At 44.1% G+C, this 20,505-nt stretch overlaps 2 long non-coding RNA genes across 2 annotated transcripts; one reads left to right on the top strand and one right to left on the bottom strand.

Moving 5' to 3' along the window:
• Positions 1 to 287: 287 nt before the first annotated feature.
• Positions 288 to 808, bottom strand: LOC133393951 (uncharacterized). The gene is made up of 2 exons (XR_009766524.1): positions 632 to 808; positions 288 to 553 (listed from the first exon to the last, which is right to left on the bottom strand). It is a non-coding gene; the product is annotated as an uncharacterized LOC133393951 (long non-coding RNA).
• Positions 809 to 1,300: 492 nt separating this feature from the next.
• LOC133393801 (uncharacterized) lies at positions 1,301 to 2,536 on the top strand. Its single transcript, XR_009766402.1, has 3 exons — positions 1,301 to 1,694; positions 1,760 to 1,850; positions 1,939 to 2,536. It is a non-coding gene; the product is annotated as an uncharacterized LOC133393801 (long non-coding RNA).
• Positions 2,537 to 20,505: the final 17,969 nt, after the last annotated feature.

A 20,505-nucleotide genomic window follows, 5' to 3' on the forward strand; every position in this document is an offset into this window, starting at 1 on the left:
TGGGACAGAGCTTATACCCCGAACGTACCCGAAAGGTATGCATGCTTCGCTCATCAGGATCTAAAGGCAAGGACAAGCCCAGATAGCAAAGCCGAAGGCCTTTGTATGGGAGCCATCGCGCTGATCAAGGCTCACTTTTTCGCGCGCATAAAGCAAAATGTGCGCGAAGGCGAAAAAACCCGAAAGCGCTTCGTGTGGCCCTCTCTCGTGTTTCTAGTTTTATTCTCTCTCGCATGTCATCACTCTCTCCCATTTTTTCGGATTGAAATGAGAATTCACTCTCTTGATTTGGTTGCGGCAGTCTAGCTGCTTCACGCTCTTTATTCTCTTCTTTTTGCAGTTCCCACAAGAGGATTCACACATGTGTTCTCACATACTTACATACACACACACACGGTGGTTGGAAGCCTGGTGCGGCTGTTTCCAATTCTGTCTTTTCTTCTTCCCTCTTCACACCGCGCTGGAGCCCGTGGTGGTGCGCGTGTTCAACCTGCTTGGTTCAGGAAAGATGTCATCAGATTTGGCGCGCCTCAACCGCGGTGTTGTATGAAGGCTGTTGATGAAAGTACACAATTAATAGACACACTTTGTTAAAAAGATTAAACTTCATTTAAAGATGTGACAAACTTACCTTTGTGCTTGAGGATCAATTGAACCTTGAACGCCTGTGCACACAGTGTCACACTTTTTAAGTAGTTTGAGGAACAGCTAGCGGTAGCAGCACACATCTGAAACTTGTAATGTGCAAAACATTGCATATTAGAATAATATTAGAATTAGAATAAATGTCACATAGCACTAGACACTTAGAAAACGACACTAACCCAAACAATTAGATGTTAAAAATTCGTCCTCCGATGTAGCAGAAAGAACACCGCGGATGGCGCAGTATGGAAAGTGTTTCACGCAGGAAAAATAGTTCACGCAGCACACAAACACACACTCTCACATCCACGGTTCAGAGCACACTGAAGTCGCTCTTTGGCTTGGATGGAAAAGAGCAAACACCCTGATGAGTGCGATGGAAGAAAATGACGTATGTTCAACAGGGATGGGTAGAATCCAACACACGAAGTGTGCAGGATAATTCTCTTCGTGTGGCAAGAGAGAATTGACTAACACCCTGATGAGCGAGAACGCAACAAACGTTGTAGAATGTAGAAACGGGATAGGAATAGTAAGCGAAGGCAGTTTGTGGACATGAGGGGGTTGAAACTGGGAGAAAAAAGCTTCGGTTGCTACTTGGGAGGCAATAGAGACACAGAAAAATTTCCTCACGGCTAGACGTGTCGTTTTCCCAACCAGCAAAACCGAAGCTATTGGAAAACCTTCCTGTGTGCCAAAGCGAGAGAGCATGTCTTCTTTCTCTAGATTTTGGACGGCACAACGCCGATCGTGTGGCCTATGAACGAAAAACGGGAGAAGGGGAAACCGATATCCTTCGAGTGACACACACGCATGCATCTGCATGCGTATTCCGCTGAACCGAGACTACACATCTCTCTCGATCTCCCATGATTTTTCTGCTATCGCGCTCATCTGGGTGTTAGGCATCCTCAGTCTGTCCAGAACTTTCACTTTGATGTGTTGGAGTGATGTGTGATTTCTTGTGCCCCGTACTTTGCTCGTTTACGTTTTGTGCCGTGTTCCTTCTTCTTCAATTATGAAATGATTTATCCTTGTAAATTTCTAAGGTAAGTTTCTTATCCTCGTGTGTGCTTCAATGGATACATTCAACTAACACTTGTCGTCTAAAAAGTTACAGTGCACGCGCATGTTAATCGACGGTTGCCAACATCCCGCAAAACGATCGACGGAAGGAAAACGGTGTCCGGTTTTAAAATATAAAGGTAAGCGTTTCTATAATCCTATGTGCAAAATATTGTTTAGTTTGTTATAAAAAACATGGTTTAATTATTGGTTAATTTTCATCAACAGATATCATCACAGCTCTTTCGTAGAAGAGCGCACTTCAAGGATGCATAGGATACGGCTAAACATGCGCAGCACCAGTCCGTGACGTCATTTCCAGACAGGCGCCGGCTGAACACGCGCAGCACCAGTCGAGGATATCCTAGCGCAGAGGGTAGAAGGAAGAACGAGAGGAAGGGTAACAGAAAGCAACCGCAGCATTTGGAAGGGGTGAAGCATCCTGCCGTATACAGAGTGTGAGTGTACCAAAACGCATGTGGAAAGAGTAACACCAATAAATAGCATGCGAAAGTGTGCATAAAGCAAAAAGAAAAAGCGTCACTACTACAACCAGCAATCCGAAAATATAAGGGGAGGGATAAATACAAATGTATGCGTAAGCAGGACCAGCAATCCAAGCATTTGAATGTGTGCGTCGGTTTGCGCCGTGCTGAAAGTTTTTACTTTAGCTGCTGCTAGTGTAAAAACTTAAGGAAAGCTTAAAGTAAAAATTTTTTACACGGGGCACCTTCGGAAATTGTTGGCTGGGTTGATGCGTTGTCTATGCGGCTTGCTCGGTATCACAGCGGCATACGACAGGTAAGCAGTACAAAGGCTGCTACCTGATACGCACACATGTTTATCGAACACAACTATTCGGTTCGGTTCGGTAAACTTCACGAGGATGCCGGAACAAAAGGGCGCAGACTTTTTCATGATTTTGTATGACTTCGGCTGTTTTGGACTACGCGTGTAGGCGCTCGCATTAAGCTTCACAAATCATCTAAATGGATTATTCGAACAGTTTGTTCCCTGCTTTAATCCTCCATCGTAACCACCGTGGGCTAATAATGCACTGCGCGTCGCCAAACGCCGGAGATCTAATGCCCAACAAAAACTGCGCAGTCTTCGAAACAGCACCAACCAAGCAAACTTTGCTCGCGCTGCTCGGATTTACAAACAGTTCAACCGTTTTGCGTATGCTGACTACGTTAGAAAGATCGAATTCAGATTCAAAAAGGATCCATTAGCATTCTGGAAATTCATACGAAATAAGAAATCCTGCGACCGTCTTCCAGCTGTAATGTACTTCAAGGAAAACATCATTTCGGGTGAAGATGACCTCTGCAAAGGTTTTGCAGAACATTTTGCTTCCGTGTGCACCTGCAATTCTTCGAAACCTCTCAACCTATCTTCAGCACTTTCCGCAATCAACGACGCAGTTGACTTATCCACATCTACTATCAGTGAAGATGAAGTCGATGCTGCCATATCGCAACTGAAGCTTTCGTATGCCTCTGGGCCGGACAACATTCCCAGTGCAATTCTTATTCACTGTAAGGCTGCTCTTTTGCCTATTCTGACTCAACTTTTCAACAAATTCTTACAGTCGAAATGCTTCCCGCAAATATGGAAATCTTCTTACATGTTTCCTGTCTTTAAAAAAGGAGACAAATCTGATACATGTAATTATCGCGGAATCTCTATGTTATGAGCTTGTAGTAAGCTGTTTGAAAAAGTTATGTTCCGCCACATGTCCTACGCTTTCCTGCCTGTTATATCTGTTATGCAACACGGCTTCATGCCTAAACGTTCGATTGAAACTAACCTGCTTCATTTGCTTCAATTTTGCTACTCCAATATTGACAAGTTGATATCACTTATACCGACTTCTGCGCTGCATTTGACAAGGTCAACCACTACTTATTGCTTGCTAAATTATTAAAATATGGTGTACACTCAAATTTTTTAGCATGGTTAGAAAGCTACCTAATGAACCGTTGCATTAATGTAAAAATTGGAAAAACTTTTTCTGCCCCTTTCTGTAACTTTTCTGGTGTTCCACAAGGAAGCATATTAGGGCCATTATTTATTTGTTATTTGTTATTTATTTATTAAAATTCAACGGACCGCAAGTGGCCCACTTGAAGCGAATTCATTTACATTCATTCATTATAACATAGTCACATTACGGTCATTCATTTGTCACGCTTAGTCTTAAGTAACATAATTAACATGTAAAAGGTCGCACGACACGAATACTATACAACAATGCGGTGCGCGACATGTCAGGTTGATGACGATCACAAATGACATTAAACTCACGGCACATACGAATAAACGGATCAGAGGAGCCAAAGCGAGTGCGGCGTTCCTCCACGTCAAGTAGCGATCTAGCTCGGAGCGATCTCGGCGGGACATACATGTTGAGCCTCGAAAGAAGCGCGGGCGAGTCGATCCGATTGTCAAGAAGTCCCGCGACAAACAGCCTCTGAGCGTTGCAGTTCCGCTGCTTCAGCGTCTCGATGCCAAGCAACGCACAGCGTCCCTCATAGTCAAGTTGGACACTCCAGGAGCGCAAAGCGAACCGCGTGAATTTGCTCTGGATCGACTCTAAACGAGCTAGGGGACGAGCAGCTGTAGGCCACCATACTACAGAAGCGTATTCTAACACTGGTCGCACCAAAGCACAGTATAGCGTCTTGATGCAAATCGGGTCAGTGATGTCTCGTGCTATTTGTTTTAGTAAGCCGATCAATTGGTTACCCTTAGTGACAACGTGCTCTAGCTGGTCGTGGAAGCTCAACTTTTCGTCAAGGAGCACTCCTAGATCCGTGACACAGCTTTTGCGACCAATGGTGGATCCATTTAACGCATAGTCATACACTAAGGGGCACCGCTTTCTCGCAAACGTAACGACAACACACTTCTCGACGCACAATTCAAGACCATTCAAAGAGCACCATGACTGGAAGGCACTTAGAGTGGCTTGAAGGCGGAGTTGGTCTGACCGGTCGCGGATAGGCAGGAACAGCTTCGCGTCGTCTGCATACAGTAGGTGGCCGTCAGGAGGGAGCAACCGTGTTACGTCATTCAGGAAAATGACAAACAGCAGCGGTCCAAGATTACTCCCCTGCGGCACCCCAGAAGAAGCATCGATACGGCGCGACGTATGGGGTCCCATCTTCACGCAGTATGTGCGACCAGTAAGATAGGAGCGCATCCAGGCAAGCAGCTGCACAGGCAGACCAAGCGTTTCGAGCTTTGAGAGCAGCAAGGCATGCGGAACGCTATCGAAGGCAGCCTTGATGTCCGTGTAGACTGCATCGATCTGCGAGCCGGCATCGATGGTCCTGTGGCAGAGGCTAACGAACTCAACCAGGTTGGTGGTGGTTGAACGCTGAGGGAGAAATCCATGTTGAGCAGCGCTAATGTAGTTCGAGGCAGCTGCGAGGAGAGGTTCGTACACCAGGAGCTCGAAGACCTTAGCGCAGGCACAAAGCGATGTAATGCCACGGTAGTTACATGCATTTGATTTGTCCCCCTTTTTGTGCACTGGAACAAGCCACGAAGTTTTCCAGCAGGCAGGATAGATACCCAAACGCAGCGAGTCGCGAAAAATCGAGGCCAGGATAGGCGCGATGGTGGTACCACAACGCTTAAGCGTGGAAGCCGGTATCCCGTCAGGCCCTGGAGCAAACGAAGGTTTCAGCCTGTCAATCGCTTTCGAGACTGAATACTCATCGATGATCGGCAGGTTAGGGGCCATAGCATCCACCGGTACGTTTGATAATGCGTCGACTATCTGCCTCTCATCAGTTACCGCTGGAAGGAAGGTGGCGGCAAAGCGCGAGGCAAAAATATCACATACAGCAGACGGATTGTTGCCGTTGCGCCCGTTGTAACTGACGGAGCTAGGAAAACCAGAGGATTTCCGACGATTGTTTGCAAAGTTCCACAGTACACGTGAATTGCCGCCGCAGCGCAAAATCGTACGCCGTACGTGCCCCAGGTAGCTAACAGCGGGGTGAGGCAAAGTTCAACCGGAAGGCAAACAGAAGCAACAACATTATTTGCAAACACCAGGTCTAAGACGCGTCCGCTGGTGTTAAGATGACCATTGATCTGGAAAAGTCCGCTATGATGCATCTCGTCTATAAACAGAGCGGAGAGCGCCGATCGCGTACGTGGCTCATAATGCAGAAATGGCAAATCCGGATCATGCTGAGCGGCTGACCAGGAGACGAGAGGTTGGAGGAAGTCTCCTAACAGGAGTAAACCGTCTCCGGGATGCATAGTTGAGCATAATGAGCGAATGCAGTTTTCGATTTCACGGAGCGTGGCAGCATTTGCGGCAAGTCTAGGCGGGAGGTATGCAGAAATGATGAATAGTCGGGAATTGCCTAGTTGTATTACAACGCACACTAGCTCAAGCGATGGATGCACCGTTGTGTGTTCCCGTGACGTCAGAGACTGAGAGCACGCAATCAACACGCCTCCACCGCGGGAACATGTACTGTTGTCAACACTACGATCGCATCGGTAGACTCGGAAGCTACATATCGTCAAACAGCAAAGCCGAAGGTAGGCTAGGATCGAGCCAGGTTTCCGTAAGCACTAGTACATCGAAATTGGATTCCAACACCGACAGGCGAAACTCATCGACCTTCGAGTGCAGTCCCCGCACGTTTTGATAGTAAACAGAGGCAGTGGAACGGGCAGTGCGAAGCGCATTAGCAGCAGGAACAAAACAGGTAGGTGTTTGTGCAGACTTAACAGAGGTTCGTCTATTCGTGAAAGAAACGGTCAAGTGTGGTCTGTTGTAAGTTGGTGTTGGAAGTGCGGCGAATTAAAAGCAGGCCGTCAATGAGTGTTGAATTAGGACCATGAGTGGTGTCGTTCAGCGTGTGTTCTCCCAATTGTGGTGAAGTTAGTGTTTGAGCCTGTGATGTTGATGCGTGTGCCGGTGCGTGATAGACAGTGGATGTTGGTGTGCGAGGCATCGATCGGCGATCGATGACAACAGGTGTGCGTGTGAGAGAACGGTGTTTGATGGTGATTGGTGACGATGAGTGTCCATGCTCTCGTTGACGGGATTGTACAAATTCACGTACACCAATACCGACAGGCCAGGACGATGGGGCGAGTGCTGCGTCACGAAGGGCGGCCGGTACTCTCACTTTGAAAGAAAGCCAGTTTACGCTGTCAACACTGACTCCCTTCCTCAGCAAGCAGTATGCTAGGACGTCATCGGTGGCTAAACGGCGTTTCACAGAAGCGACCACTTGCTCCACGGTGACGGCAGTGGACAAGCGAGATAGTCGGATCCATATTCTGTCTGTGGCCGGCTGGGGAAACGCTGCTCGAAGCGGTGACGATAGCGAATCGGTTCCCATGAGTTCTTCCGGTAGCGTAGACGAGGGTGGGATGCCGACTGTAGTGTTAGTGTACGCGCTTGGCGATGACGCTGCAAACATGTTATTTTGACGAATGTTTACGTTTTTGTTGACATCAGGGGACATAGAATCCTCGATGATACGCCGCCGCTTTCTACCCGCAACGGGCCGAGGATCGGTATTGCAAAGCTGAGGTATGGGTGCATTTTGCAGTAGAGTAAATCCACTGCGCACCTCGGCGATAATCGGTTCAATAAGCTTCCCCACAGCCGCAACAGTTGAGGTGAGAGCAGCTTGAAAACCGACCTGAGCCCCGATCTCTTTGACTGATCGGCAGCGCGGATTTTTCAGGATATTGGTGCACCCAGTGCAGCTCCAGTGCAGATCGATGTGAGTCAGGACCGCATCAATCAGCTCGGAAGGCAGCCTGCAACAACCGCGGTGAAAAGTAGCCTCACAGTACGCACAGCCGACGATACAGTCAGCAGCATCCAGTGACACAGCACACGCGAAACAGATAGCCGCCATCGCGAAATTATGTGCAGTTTTGATCACACCACCGTTAACCCGGATTAAAAACGTTAATACACAGTCGTGGGTCAATGAAATAGCACACTAACGCGCAACAGTAACAGGAAGCAGTTTGGTAGTCAGTTGAACGAGTATTAACTGGGTACGTTAGAAAATACACTTAAATATTTTTGGAAAAACGCGGAGCACAGCGATAAGCGACCGAGCAGTTAGACGTCAGACGTCACTCAGACGTTTGTTGTTGTTTGTATTATTTATTATATATATTAACGATATTGTGTTTGCTGTTCCCAACGTCAATGTTTTACTATATGCAGACGATCTTAAGATGTTCCTTACTGTTGAAAATTCAAATCACTGCGAAATACTTCAAGATTCCATAAACCGTTTTTTGGCGTGGTGCCATGATAACGAAATGTTTGTGAATGTACAAAAATGTAACTGCATTACTAATAGGATTACTGACAATCGTTTGTAAGTGGTAGACAATCGTGTTTTTCAAATCGGTAGTTGGTAAGATTGCTAGTAGACTGTAGACAGTTGTTAATTGGAATGGAAAACCCTGTAATATAAGTTTACTGTCTAACATTATTCCTAAATCACGAACTACAGATGACCGCGGCATACTGTCTTGACCTATTTTGTAATTAAAAGTTATTGGAATCCTTTTCTTAGAGTAATGCTCAGCTTTCCCATATTCTGATATTCAATCAAGACCTGTTTACAACATGGTTCAATTCTTACAGACAAGTGATACACGTTCCAGCCAAACCCGTACCGCATCTGACGTGTAATTTCGAAGACGACAATTGTGAATTTGAAATGGACAGTGTACCAAAAACGGCTTGACTTATTTGTAAGTGGTAGACAATTGTGTTTTTCAAATCGAGGATTGCTAGTAGACTGTGGACAGTTGTTAATTGGAATGGAAAACCCTGTATCGTGTCATTTCCACACAATCGTCTCAAAAGCATTAAATATGTTAGGTTTTATTCTACGTGCTTCTTCCGACTTTAAAGATCCTTTCTGTCTTAAATCGTTATACTGTGCCCTAGTCCGTCCTATACTAGAATTTGCTTGCGTTGTTTGGTGTCCAAACCAAGTGACCTATATAGACATAATAGAAAAAGTTCAGAAAAAGGCGACACGCGCTATGTTTTATCGTCTTCCTTGGTCAAACCAAATGCCACGCCCCCCGTACCATGTCAGGTGTCAGTTATTTGGTCTCGAAACTTTAGAACACAGGAGAAAGAATGCTCAATGTATTTTCATGCATAAATTATTAAATGGGCTTATTGATGCACCTGAAATTTTAAATCTGATCAGTTTTTCTGCACCTACTAGGGATCTTAGAAGCAGGTCTTTAATCAGGATCCCATTTCGATCTTCCTCATTTGGCGCTAACGACCCTTTAATTAAAATGTGTGTCAGCTACAACAGACTTGAATCATCTGCAGATTTTCATATCCCTGTTTCTCACCTTCATCAGTTGTAAAGGGCTAGTGTTATTTATGTTTAAGTTCTTTACTAATTAAGAATGTGTATCTGTTATTTAGGCCTATTGCCCGATAACGTAAATAAATAAATAATAATAATAATAATAATAATAATAATAATAATAATAAATTAGCCGCTTCTCCTCTATTACCTGAAGATCAGCATCACCCAGCATTAGAATTGTGTACTTCTATTAATCACACATCCGTTAATCAATTGTCGTCTCATGTTAGGAGTAATACAGGGAACCTCAATCGCTCATATAATTTTAGAAAGTGTGATTTTCAAAAACTTAATAATTTGCTGTTAGATACCGATTGGTCACGTGTGCACTCGGCACCTTCGCTGGACGAAGCTGTCTCTGTTTTCACACAGCTAGTGTCTTCAGCTTTCCAATTGTGCTGTCCTTTACGTAAAGCCCCTTCTTTTCCTCCCTGGTCCAATTCAATCCTTAAATCCTTGAAACGTGATAAGCAGCGCTACTTACGCGACTATCGGGAATACCGTAATCCACACACTAAACGACTGTTCAAATATGCAGCAACGGCGTATCGCATTTATAATCGGGTCCGTTATAAGTCCTACATAGCTTTCTTGCAATACCGATTTACTTTACACCCAACACAGTTCTGGAGCTATATCTCTTCCCTTCGTAACAGTCATCGTCTGCCCAGTAGTTGGTATGTTCCATCCAGGTGTTTAAGAAATCGGACTGCTCTTGCAATACCTTTCCGCAATACAGCGTTTGGCATTAACGACCCGTGGCTGATTTGTTTGCGTCAATTCAATGAACATTACCGGGATTTTAATTTCTAATTTTTGGCTCCGACTCTTTGTTATTTTTTCTAATTTTGTCTTTTTTATTCTTAATTTCTCTTTTGTTTTAAATATATCATTTTGGCACAACAACCGCTGCCGGTCAGGCCTGCCAGTACCCACTAGTGAAGTGAGCTTGGCTTTCAGTGAATTATTGTTACCATAGCAGGATAGTCAGTCCTACGTATGGGGACACGGTCTATTCGGGGCTTGAACCCTGACGGGCGTGTTGTTAAGTCATTCGAGTTGACGACTGTACCACCAGACCGGCCCTATTTTCTTCTTATCCGCTGCTTATTTTCCTTTCACTTTGGATTTCCATTCTGTTACATCCTTTTCTATTTCCCCTTAGATTAATTAAGTTACAGTTAGTCTAGTACCAACTAGGTTTTAAGCAATTATATGTTCAACCCCAGAAGCAGACATATTGAAATTAATCAATGAAATGAAATGAAAAATCCACCTCCCAGGTAAGGTAACCGGAGTCTGCGTCTAAACACCAGCCGAGTTTTTAGTTGCACACAATCCCGTCTCGAAGTATTACCTGTTCGCCTTCGAGGTTAGCTGTGGTGGTGTAGTCGTGCATGCTAATTTCGTATTCATAATATACCAACGCGTTTTCCCATGTGTAATCTGCCGTACACTCCGCCAACGCATGATGATCCTTTGATGCTGCCGATGACGAGCGCTTGCCCTCTTGTGGTATAATTACGGTTAAGTTCCCTAATCTTGTAATCAATTATTAAAGAGATTTCCCCTACCTGTTGTGCTGCCCTGCATTCACTCGGTGTGAATTCTTTCAATGTGTATGAATAACTACGCTCGTAATTTGAGGTGTGCGAAAATGCTCCACAATGTCTGATAGATCGTTTAATTATTACTTTACATTGATGTATGTGAATTAGTGTTTTGGGGCTTCGCTGGAGTACCTGAATCTGTGTTTCCGAGGTGGTGATATTCTTGTATTGTGGCAAACAGGACTCCACACCCATCAGCGTGTAACTCGTTATGTTGATGTTATTGTGGGCGCGATCGTAGGCGATGAACCCTCTGGTGTTGTCACCTAATACTTGGGCTGCTAATAATAATAATAGTGAAAATATTAGTTCATATGAGTCAATGAATGTTTTTCTAGCAGATGAACCCTTACATTCGCTTTGCGTTTCTTCGCGCGGCGAGCATTTTTTTTTAGTTCACCGTCTTGATGAAAACCTACAAAATGGTTTTCGCCATTCTCGTTGTTCGTGGTAACCTTTTCGTTATTTTCTTTATGGTCGCTTTGATCGTTCTTTTTGTAAACTTCAAGTATCACTATGTTGGTTACTAGTCATACGTAAGTTCCGTTAGTAGTTTTTACTTTGGCAGTTTGTACTTCTCCGTCCTTGCCCGGGTATGTTTCGATAATTCTACCCTTTAGCCATGATTCAATTTTATCTATGTTCCGATCCAGAATGACCACTATGTCATCGAGCTCAATTGGTTTTGTGAATTGATTCCATTTCGGGCGTTGCGCAATCAACGGCAAGTATTCTTGTTTCCATTTTTCCCAAAAGGCCTTGCTGTAGTATAGCGCTAGCCTATAGAGCTTCCTCTCGAATTGTATGGTAGGGAAGTCAGTTGGAATTGAATGATTTCTCGCTCTCCCTATCAGAATATGAAATGGTGTCAGAGGTTCATCATATTCCTCGTTGAGTGGAATATGCATTAATGCTCTGCAATTTAAGATAAATGCGGCCTGCATTAAGGCACTTCGCAGTACTTCGATTGTCGGAGATCGATTTTTACGGCAAACTATCATTGCTTTCAAATTCGACTTTACGATACGTATTAATCGTTCCCAAGCTCCACCGCAGTGCGGTGCTATTGGTGGGTTAAAATGCCATTCAATATTCAGCTTCATCGCTTCGCCCGATTCCATACGAGAATTAACCTGATTAATTAATTGTTTCAATTCATTATCTGCCCAAACAAAATTTGTGCCGTTGTCGCTGTACATGTGCGACACCGCTCCTCTTCTACTTTGGAAGTTAAGAAAGCACATGAAAAACGAATAAGTGCTCATGTTTTCGGCCAGTTCTATGTGAGATCCCGTCCGGCAAAATGAGTATATTTTTTGAGTACCGTCCCCCGTTAGCAGTTACTCTTAAGGCCGGGCTACATTGATCGTACTCTCTGGTGTAATTTTGATTTTCACTAGCGCACCTGGCGGCGGCTGACCGAAGCATTTTTCCAAACAATTTGGAGCCGCTTCAGAAAATATGTATTTTTTCCATGTTTTTAACTTAATTTGGACGAGAAAAGTTTTGTAACAGGTAGGGGAAGGTAGGTAAAGACGGACACTGCGGGTAAGATGGACACTTCTCATAAATGCATGAAAAAGTTAATTTTCGAGTAATTCAACAATGTAGAATCCAAACTGAAGGTAAAACAACACATTTGAGAACATTTTTGGCATAACATATAAGAAATTGGTTAAATCCACGAACAAAACAAATTTTCAATCATGTGCACCCTTGTGGATCTAATTTGACTACTGTCGATCTTAAGCTCTACAACTTGTATTGTTTATATTTCCGGATGTTTTATTTCATGAATGGGTTGTCGTGATCATTAATGAAAAAAACTGGCGAAAGAACGAGAATAAAAGCAATACAAAATATTGTTTTCTGGTGGTTTAAACATTCTGACACCAAAGCGGGAAAGACGGACACCTTGTTGTAGGGAAAGATGGACACCGATTTTTTTGATTTTTTTACTTCTTATATCAATTGGTGATGAATATATTTCTTCAAATACCTTAAATAAGGGTATTCCGATGCTATAGATCAATCAGTAACTAGAGAAAGTATTGAAATAAGCGAGAAATGAAACACCGGTCGAAATAGTAGCCATTCGTTATGCTATTACACGCTCGACGCTGATGAGGTGCTTCACGAAATCCAATATCTTCTCACGACTTGGACAACTTTAAGCAATAAAAAGATGAGGCATTATTATGACATTGTTCAGGAATAGATGAGAAATTATATGGGATGAAATATGAAATGTTGAATTTTGACATGGTGGAAAATGGATTAAACTATTAACAAGTCCTTCATAAATACTGGGGTCGTGGGCTTTTTGCGGAGTAATTTCCTAAAAGGAAGTTCTAGACTGTTGTTCTGTAAGCTGGAGCAACGTCAGCTGTAAGTGCGCGATATGTCAATAATGCTTTTGGTGGGGGAGGGGGCGGCAGAGGGTGCAACTGCCACCGCGACTTGGCCAAGGATGGAGGAAGGGGAAGGAGGAACAAACCGGTGAAAAATTCGACCGGAATTGCCACAGGAAAGGGAAGGAATAGAACCTGACTGGTTGTTGGACGTGCCGAACTAACCAGGTCGAGGGAGGGGGAGGAAGCGACTGATCGTTGGACTAAGCCGAACTGATCAGGTCGAGGGTGGGAAAAGGAGAGGAAGCGACTGATCGTTGGACTATGCCGAACTGATCGAGTCAAGGTGAGAGGATGAGGAAGGGCCAAGGGGAGAGTGAGCAAATTGACCAACTGCGCCAGAGAGCGCCCAAGAGTGTCCAGCTGTAGCTACCCGCCAAGGACTACCGAAGGATTCTAGGGCTGTGTCGAGTTGAGGATATGAAATAAATTTCGACTCCGAACAATTTGCCTTTTTCTCTCTAATCTCGTTTGGATTTATTTCTGCGCATCCTATGGACTAAACACAGACATGCGCTTCTAGCGATTGTTACATTTGATTACAAGGTTACAAATTACATCATGGCTCCTTATCGAAGGAACAGTGGTAATCTGCCATGATGTTAATTTTCGCATCGATTGGTAGTCCTGCAGGTTGTATATTTGCAGGCGGATATTTGTTACAAATCCAACAGCTTTAGATGCTGCATTCTACGATATATTACAAGCGCCGTTTACAATTCCTAAATTCATGGCTGAATGAATCGCCGTTGCAATATGCCAAGAATTGGTTCATAAACGTACCAGGACGTGGAAAGCGATAGAATCAGTTAAAATACTGTAAAACTCTTCACTTTCCAACGTTTTCTACAGGTGTCCATCTTACCCTTCATGGTGTCCATCTTTCCCATATCAGGTGTCCGTCTTACCCGAACATTTCAAAACCGTACGAAAAAACCATGTTTTTCATTCATGAAAAATACGCAAAAATTGACGACTTAAAAGTTTCAACACATTTTCTGATAAAACATGAGTGTAAGATAATATATGCACATTTTCAATGTCGTTGCACTTATATATCCCTAGATTTTTACCATTTTCCTTAACGTGTCCGTCTTTACCTACCTTCCCCTAGATGCACATGTCTTGCACGCATTGCATCCACTTTCATGGCAAAAAACGATGGAAAAACTACTTAATTTTGAGATCCGGCACGACCATTCCGATGACCAAAAAAAAGCTTCCACCAGCCACCGCCAGATGCGCTAGTGAAAATCAAAATTACACCAGAGAGTACGATCAATGTAGCCCGGCCTTTAGAGGAATGAGTTACACCCTCGCGCGAGCCCTCCCCCTCCCCACCCGGAACGCACGGTGCGCTCTGCAGTTCTCAATGTGTTATGTTCTTTCCAATCATGCTACCAACACATCCAAAGATATTTGTTTCTTTCGTTTCTCGTTTTCTTTCATGCATTGCCACGTTACAAATACGCACTTATTCTAACAACAAACACAAACACGGTCATTTTTGGTTACATTAAACACTTTATTGAAACATAAATTACACTTTCACAACACATTTAGAATCCTTCATACTCACGAATGGCGTCATACTGCAAAGTACCGGGTCGAGCCAGGCTGCGGGAAACTTGTCGACCATCTGCGTTGCCTCTGCTCAGCAAATTCTTACCTGTTGATGCACGCACTGCATGTGCGTCTGTGCACACTGTTTATTCACTTCACACTTCACCAAAACACACCAGCGCACGAGACTTCGAACGAAATGCGCATCAACGCACAACCATATGCGGCAGAGCGTCGCGCTGTACTGGTGGTTTTGTACGCGTAGGAGGGGGGACATACGGAGCGAGGGTTCGATGCTGTAATGCAGAGGTCTCCAAACTTTTCAATTCGCGGACCGCATTGCTTTATAAATAACGTTGTTGAGGTCCATTTTGACGTTTCTTTTGATAATGAGAACATTTAAATCACGTTTTCATATGAAAATACTTTATGAACATTTTTAAATTCTGCACTTTTCTTTTATAGTAACTTGATTTTTGGCTTAGTTCAGTAAAAATTAAAATTTTGATGAAAATTGTGAAACTATTATGATATTTACATCAGCAACGTTAGCAACATCACCACGGGCCGCATTATAGGCTCTCGAGGGCCGCATGCGGCCCGCGGGCCGTAGTTTGGAGACCCCTGCTGTAGTGTAAGCGAGACAACACGATGTGACGAGCAGCTCCAAGTTGTTGAGCTCGTTGAAAGAAGACACACACATTCACAGACGGCTCGTCAAAGCACGGTATTTGTATTGGTGTTAGTGAAGCGCGCGTGTAAAACAGAATGCGAACTCTCATCGCAGCGCGTTTCTCCTTGCTTCCTCAAGCTTCCTTATACCTCTCGGCCTGAATCACTCAAAATTTGGGGTCTCATTGTTTGCGTGGATGCTCTTGTTGTCATGCATGTAAATATTACGCCCCATCGTTTTTCGATGGACCTTTTTACCGCCACTTCGAAGGGTCCAAAATAGTCTACACCTGTATTTGTAAAGGGGTAAACATACGCCTCCGTCCGGCATTCAGGAAGCGGTGCCATTATCGGCCTTGCCGCTGCATTTTTACATTGCTGACATCTAGCCTTCACGTAACGGAAGGTTTTATTTAATTTGGGATAAAATATTTTTGTTGTAAGGCAGCTAGAACGATTTTGTCTGATTGATGGTTGTACACCTCGTGGTACCATTGTATTATTAGATGTGTTATGTGATGATCGCGAGGTAAAATAATCGGCATTTTGATATCTGGTGGAACTTCTTTCGCATGTTCCAACCTGCTTCTGAACCTCATAACTCTGTTTTTGTCTAAACACGGTGTTAGTTTTGAGAGTGGACCGGTTGTTGTTAACAGTGCTGCAAAATGTCACCATCAATATCACAAAAAAAACTGAGTGAAACAAAAACCTTGTCAGCGTCACGTACTTAATTGCGATTATCGCAGGTGAAATTCTCAAGTGGTTGTAACGAGTGATATGATTGGTGACAATTTGGGAATAAACTTTTAGTCAATCACTTTCTTATGAAATTTTCTGAACCAGGAGCAGCACTGTAAAATATCACTGTTTCATTCACCAACGCTCATGACTGAAACGAACCTCAAATCAGCTCACGTACACAAGTGCGATGATCAGACGCAAGATGAACATAGTCGTTGTGACGTGTGACCAGATTGGTGACATTGCAGCAACCATCTCTTGGTCGATCACTTTGACGTGACTTTGTTTGTCTGTGATCAATTTCGAAATGTCACTGGTTCTATCACCAGCACTCGTGATTGAAATGAAATTCATTTCGGTTCACGTACACATGTGCGATGATCAGGGGTAAGACGCACATGGTCGTTGTGACGTCTGATCTGATTGGTGATATTTTGGTAACCAACTCCTGGTCAATCAGTTTGTCGTGATTTGTTGGTACATTCAGGGCACAGAAGTGTTCACGGGCTATGCCGGCAAGCTGGTGAACAAAGAGAACATTATCAAGGTTTACACCATGCTCATGAACGGCAAACTCGACCAACTGACGGAGATTGCCTTTTACATGGTCGGTCCGATCGAGAATTTTGGCAAAATGAAGTAAAGCGTCTGGCCAAAGAACCGGCCGGTCGACTCAAAAAGATAAAGTAGGCAGTTTTCCAGTAATTGCGTCGGCGTTCGATTTCGGTTGGAAAACGATCAAGCAGAGCTCCTCGGATGTGAACTCACTTCAGCGACACCTCCTCATTCACTGTGTTGTTAGTGTAATAATTTTAATCGAATCGGCGATATTCTTAGCATACGAGGCATGTAATTCTTGAGTTTCTCCATAGTGCAAATATAAAAAGATGTTTTGTAGATGGATGAAAAGGTAGATAGTTTTTGTTTTATATCCTGGTTTTATTATTTTCATATCCGAAAGCACTAACTCTAGACAAAGCCACCAAATTCCAGCACCTTTCATAATCCACCTTTGGCGCAATTGACAACGCGCACGGGTACGGATTTTCTAACGGGCACGGCATGCTGACACCTAGCGTCTATCCACTGCCACCAACAACAGTCCGTGTATCCGCCCCCGGAGATCACCATTAACATAGGATTCCCGTTACCATAGAACAGCGTAAAATTGGTCATCTGGACAAGAAACTTAGGTAATGTCCGGTAAAAGTAGTACTGACTCTTCCTTCCCTTCTTCCAAATCGTCTCAAATCCCAGTGCCAGCTATTTGTGGGTCTAAAGTGTTTTTCTAGAGTGATTAATAAATACATTATGAAGCGGTAATCTTTGCATGAGCACTGCTTACGAGAGTTCATACATAAACGTTTGGATCAGCAAACTGAGTGTGGCAATATCTGTAGGATGCGGGATCATTTAACCAGCTAGCAGAACCGACTACTGCTTCTAATCATATGCACATGGTTAATAAAACACCACTCGCCCGCGCCACGTATGTTCTAAGTCTATCGCGATAATAAGATACCAAAAAATCACGACAAACTGATTGACCAGGAGTTGGTTACCAAAATATCACCAATCAGATCAGACGTCACAACGACCATGTGCGTCTTACCCCTGATCATCGCACATGTGTACGTGAACCGAAATGAATTTCATTTCAATCACGAGTGCTGGTGATAGAACCAGTGACATTTCGAAATTGATCACAGACAAACAAAGTCACGTCAAAGTGACCGACCAAGAGATGGTTGCTGCAATGTCACCAATCTGGTCACACGTCACAACGACTATGTTCATCTTGCGTCTGATCATCGCACTTGTGTACGTGAGCTGATTTGAGGTTCGTTTCAGTCATGAGCGTTGGTGAATGAAACAGTGATATTTGGCAGCACTGTACACAGCCAGCAATAGTCATGATTATGCTTATGCAGGCATTAAGCTAAGCTTGTCAGTCAGAGTATCGCGTTGGACTCAAGAATTCACATGTCGTGTTCAGCATGTCATGACGCACTTTATTGACTATCAACAATGAGCATCAAGCTACCACGGATATGTTCATTGTTTTCGCTGGTGAAAATCTCGTGATACTCATGACATTTTGCAGCACTGGTTGTTAATTCTTCGTTGGTTGAGATATTTTTAATCTCATCCGGATAAATGTCGGCTTGAGCCTTTCGATAGAGTATATTTTCAGCTCTGACGCTGTCCTTCATCGTGTAAGTTTTCGAGAAGGATTTTTTGTTCAGACCGAAATCGACAATTTTCATTACTGTCGAAATTCTAAACAGTAATTTCCACCAGTTGGAGAATTTATGTTCTTGAATGTAATCTGTTTTAGCTTCATGCACGTTAAAGTAATGGACTTCTTCCTCTTTCGTTTCTGACGATATGTTTTGTGGCCATTCGTTATCCTTTAATTGTAAGAATGGCAGACCCGTCACCCATTTTGATGGTCCAGAAATGTTTTTTGTTGCTTCATCAGCCGGATTAGAGTTAGAGGGTACACTGGTGGACATAAAAATAGGAACTTTTTCCTGTGACCGAAAAACATAGTTCTTGTCGGAAATATTTGGTAGCCCTGAAAAGGACTATTTAAGTGGTTGTTGGGAGGTGGTGTTGCGGTGTTCCACAGAGCGGAAACATATTCTAACGGTCAATGTGTTGACCGTTATTCGCTATCACTTCCTCACAGCGTAGGGCCATATCGCCGATGAGGTTACGGCATTCGCTTCTGTCTATGCGTTTCCACATAGCCTTACAGCGTCTCCATAGCGAATCGGCAGAACGTGCATGCTTGTTCTTAAGCTGACGCTTGAGAGTTGACCACAGATTCTCAATCGGGTTGAGGTCTGGACTCAACGCAGGCCACGGTAGAACTTGCACACCCTCGTTTGCCAAAAAACATTTAACTAATCGCGATGTATGCTTTGAGTCGTTATCGTGCTGAAAGATGTAATGCTCTTCGTCTCCGAATTTATGTCGGGCGTGTGGCAACATCTTACGACGTAGTATGTTTCTATACCCTTCCGAGTTCAGTGTCCCTTTGATACGGAACAAAGGACCCGGGCCGTGCCAGGAGAAGCAACCCCACACCATTACGTGGCCGCCTCCGTGCTTTAGGGTTTTTATAGTATTTTTTGGATGATACGCCTGTTTAGGAAGGCGCCAGACGTATTTAGTGCCGTCCGAACCATCCAGATTGATTCTGGACTCATCCGAAAAAAATATTTTGCTCCACCAAATTTGCATGGATGCAGCTAAATGCTCTTCGGCAAACCGAATGCGCGCTTCTACGTGGTGCGGCATTAGCTTACGAACCTTTCGTGGTTTCCGGGCACAGAACCCACCGGCGTGTAAACGGTGCGACACCGTTTTCGCCGAAACTTGCAATCTAAGCTCCTGCTTAATACGATTGCATGTTTTGAAAAGGTCCGCCCTGATTATCTCAACGCCGAACGCCTTGCAGATGGTTTTGATAGGCACGTTCTCACGATACAAACCCTGAATATGTTACCGCTCCTCTGGAGTGCAGTGCTTTCCGCGACCCATGATGAACTTGTGGAATTTTCAAATCGCAAACTTTCACCTTTACCACTGAATGGAGAATGAAGCGCAACACGGTTTGGATCTCTTTTTATACTACCGAAAAACGCTGCCGTTACTCAAAACTCAGATAAGTAGCGCACCACAAATGCGAGTATAAAAGGCAAACAAACAGCGATTGCAAATTCAGTACGCCTCGAACGTTAGGCGAAAGAACTCCGCAGGAGCCAAAGCCTCTCTAAACCATACTAACAACAACATACGCCTCGATCTGTTGGCGATAAGAGGCCAACGAACTCCGCAGGAGCCAAAGCCTCTCTAAACCATACTAACAACAACAACAACTGTTGGCGATGACACACCTATTGCACGCAAAAAAAACACACAACAAATTTTTTTCCTATCTTTTTGTCCACCGGTGTACCCAACGCTATTGATCTGTTGTGGTAGTGTCCAATATCTCACCAATGCGGTGAGCTACGAATTGTTTGAATTTTCGGTGGGATGAGTTTATCCAAGCCAATACTGAATCAGACCAAAAGGTGGTGTTTGTCACGGGAGCTCGCATCTCGTTAGTTACTGATTCCAACAACCTAACGGCCAACAAGGCCGCTTGTAATTCCATGCGCGGAATTGACAGTCCTTTAATTGGGGCGCCTTACCCGCGAGCAGTTGTACGTGCGGGATGCCTTTCGGCGTGCTCCTGACGTAAATTACCGCCGCGAACGCCTTATCCGAGGCGTCCACGAAAACGTTTAACTCCAATTCTGTTGTTGGACAATTCAATACCCATCTGGGAATATGAATGTCCTTTGTACGCTCGATTCCCCTTAACCTATCATT

Source organism: Anopheles gambiae, chromosome 3 (genome assembly GCF_943734735.2).
Source record: "Anopheles gambiae chromosome 3, idAnoGambNW_F1_1, whole genome shotgun sequence".
Taxonomy (NCBI): domain Eukaryota; kingdom Metazoa; phylum Arthropoda; class Insecta; order Diptera; family Culicidae; genus Anopheles; species Anopheles gambiae.